Source organism: Lepisma saccharinum, chromosome 5 (assembly GCF_977018435.1).
Source record: "Lepisma saccharinum chromosome 5, izLepSacc3.1, whole genome shotgun sequence".
Taxonomy (NCBI): Eukaryota; Metazoa; Arthropoda; class Insecta; order Zygentoma; family Lepismatidae; genus Lepisma; species Lepisma saccharinum.
The window spans coordinates 68758800-68762349 of record NC_139233.1 but is presented as its reverse complement, the minus strand read 5'-3'; the positions used below and the strand labels follow the sequence as shown (position 1 = coordinate 68762349).

The 3550-nt window shown below is 43.2% G+C and overlaps 1 non-coding gene across 1 annotated transcript; it reads right to left on the bottom strand.

The window, feature by feature from the left end:
• Positions 1-1163: 1163 nt before the first annotated feature.
• TRNAI-UAU (transfer RNA isoleucine (anticodon UAU)) lies at positions 1164-1237 on the bottom strand. The gene has a single exon. It is a non-coding gene; the product is annotated as a tRNA-Ile (tRNA).
• Between the last annotated feature and the right edge of the window lie 2313 nt (positions 1238-3550).

Here is a 3550-nt window from a genome sequence, read left to right as displayed (position 1 = left end):
ACACAAGTTCCACAGAGGCTGTGAGGTCAGACACCAGAGCCTCGTCTGCCTGCAAAAAATCCAGCCAAGAGTGAACATCCTAGAAGAGAGATTGACATTTTAGTCCTTCGACAAAATGAATATAACAATCAATTCCTTATGTAGTAAAATACACTGAAAAGAATAAATTTTCTCCCTGAGCTAGGGTGAGGAGAGACGCCTCTGTTCATTGCGGGAATTAAATTACTTCCCAACCTAGGCTGCACACACATCCACACCACCTCTATCCTCAAAGGGAGAAAAAACACACCCTACGATAGGGAGAGTATGTTCGCCCCTCTATCCGCAAAGGGAAGGAAAACACATCCCAAGGAAGGTCGAGTATACAGTACTCACCTCTCTATCCACAAATGGAAAAAAAAATCACTCCCTATGCTAGGGTGGTGAGAAAAACTCACTCCAATATGGGGTAAAGAAACCCTCCTTTTGGGGACGGCTATTTTTGAAAAGCCAAACTCACCCCCAAAAGGTGAATTTCCACACTTTTTTTTTTAAAGTGTACCAAGTTTCATGAAAATTATCTACATGATGTTGATTCCGCTTATTTCCAGAAACAAATTCTCACACTCGATGTCAATTAACGAACAGTGATTGACCTATCTGCATGCATAAGCCTTACAATGAGGTATTTAGTATAAAGGCACATGAGTATTAGAAACCTGTTGACAATCTAAGATTAACATTGACATTCAAGAGCTGCACATTGTTCCCTCTAACATTCAACCCCCCACAAGAATTCCATGCCAATTTTAGGCTTAATATTGGTGTTCAAGATTGAGGACTTAATGCACAATGTACAGATAGACTAATCGGGACTGGACCTACAGTTTAAAGTGGAATGCGAACCACTGTGAAATGTGCCTCCTCCGGGTATCGAATCCGGGATCCCTTGATTAAAAGGCGACGACGCTACCACTACGCCATCGGTGAGGCCCTGGTGTTCAAGAGTTGGATATTGCCTTATTCCAAAGTAATTCTCAATATCCACACCATACTTCATGTGACAGTCAAGATATAATATTGATACTGAAGATTGGTTTGATTTGCTGTTTTAAGTCCACTTTATGCACAGTAAGGCTAATCGGGACTGGACCTACAGTTTAAAGTGGGATCCGAACCACTTGTGCCTCCACCGGGTATCGAACCCGGGATCCCTTGATTATAAGGCAATGACGCTACCACTGCGCCATGGGGAGGCCCTGATACTGAGGAGTTTTATATTATTGCTCAATGTTCATGCTCAATTCCTCGTGCCGGACCCTGTGGCCGAGTGGTTAGCACATCGCGCTGCGACGCCAAGGGTCCCGGGTTCAAATCCCGCTCGGGCTTGGATGTTTGTGAATGTCCATTCATCAATTTCATCACTCATCCCCATCTTCGCAAATTAGCCAAGAGGCACAAAACGCGAAGTAAAATAAACTAAATCAATAATAATCAAATTCCTCGTAGTCTACTAGAATTCACGTAACAGTTTAAGACTTAGTTATTATCCGCAACAAATTGCTATTCTATGTGATAGTGATGCTGAGATGATAACGTAGTTCAACTTCCTTCCAGTGCCGCATTCTTTATTCAGTCAAATTTCAATCACCGCCCCTAAAGTTGGGTGTACGCAACCTGCGTCCACAAACCCTCTTGTAGTTGCCCCTGACGTGGGACGTATAAGTATTGTTCGACAAATTGTCCATGGCTATTTTCATTGTTTTTTTTTCACCCAGCGTGTTTCTAAGGAATAGATTTATAGATATGCTCTCATTAAGTAACACAAAGAGAATAAATATGGTTATGCACAATTTGCTTGGTAATGCTTGCTTATGCATCCCAATGTACACAAATTATTTTCAATACCCCCTGTGCTGAGATTACTTATTTGGCCAGTCCGAGTACTGATCTGTGTTTTATCATGAAAATATTCTACTTTAGCTGACAAGAATTTTGATAATGACATACTCAAGGGGAGGGCCCGGGCCCACTTCACAAATCCGCCTTTGCATAACTGCACTGAAAGTATTTGGAGACAATTTGTGTTGGTATATCTTTGAACCTGACTGTACCGCGCAACCGACTTTAATAACGTATGCAAAAATAATAAGTTTTGTATTCAGCACACTGCAAGATATATGTTTGTAACATGAAACAGCTGTACGACTTTTCCGGAACATCGAAGTTCGACCTCGATCTAACAGAACGGGACGGAGCGTTCAACTGTTGCTGGCTTGGAGTCTGGGAGAGATGTCTGCGTGGAGTTATGGCATCGAGGGGGAGAATGCCCCAGTGGGGGTGGCGTCGGCCGTTCGAGATGGGGAGATTTCATCCAGGAGCGCGCGAGGGAGAGGGAAGGGTTGGGGAAATACGACGCGCACGTGACCGAGGAGACGGGGACAGTACTTGGGGAGTCGCAGATGGCAGACCGCTGTGGCTGGAGCTTTCAGCCTCATTACATGACGTCATTCTGTCCAGGTGAAGGAGGACTGGATTTGACCAGGTGGTCCTGCTTGGTTGTTGCGTAATGTAACGTATATGAGAGTTGACCTTTTTTTTCTGTTTCTGCAAACAATGCTCAAGTTGTCCGGTTTCATGCCACTTCCATGCTATTTTATTTTGAGAGCTGTCTCGAAATGACTTTACTGCCAAAATGTGTACTAAAATTTCGAAATTTTCCTAAATGCCTACAGTACCAGTCTCATCCGTACAGAGGTAGTTGGAAAGTGAAATGATGAAGTGCACCGCTAGAAAACAAAAAAGAAAAAAAAGTCCTGCTCAAATGATGTTTTGATTTGATTTGATTTAGTTTATTTTACTTCGCGTTTTGTGCCTCTTGGCTAATTTGCGAAGATGGGGATGAGTGATGAAATGATGAAATTGATGAATGGACATTCACAAACAACCAAGCCCGACCGGGATTCGAACCCGGGACCCTTGGCGTCGCAGCGCGATGTGCTAACCACTCGGCCACAGGGTCGGGCGAACAAATGATGTTCACAAGAATGGTACATTGCTATCTTCATTCACCTTCCTCCACACCCTGTGGACACCATCTGATCCGAAAAGGTTTATTTTGGTCTCATCTTAAATAATTTTGGATATGCCTTATTTTGTCTCACCAAGAAACACTTCTCTCTCTCTCTCTCTGTTAGCCTTTTCTCCCTTCTTCTTGCCCGATTCTTTGTTGAACCCTCATATTTGAATTTATTTACTATGTACTGCACAGTAGAATGCGATTTGTTTCCTTCAAAGAATGTCCTTTAAGAGCAAGATTCACTATCAAAGCTCCTTTCGCTTCTCCATTACGGACTGCCCACGCTGGCAGGGTGGTTGAACGGTGACAGAGTGATTACACAGACCTGCAACTGAAGCTGTAAGTATCAAAACGCAGTGTGCTGCACACAAAGACGTGTCATGGTCACTAAATGACTCGTGTGCACGAACAAGAAAGGTACATACATCATACAACCTCAAACGATTTATAATACTTCCATCCAGTACAATTACTGCATGTCGCATCTTTTGT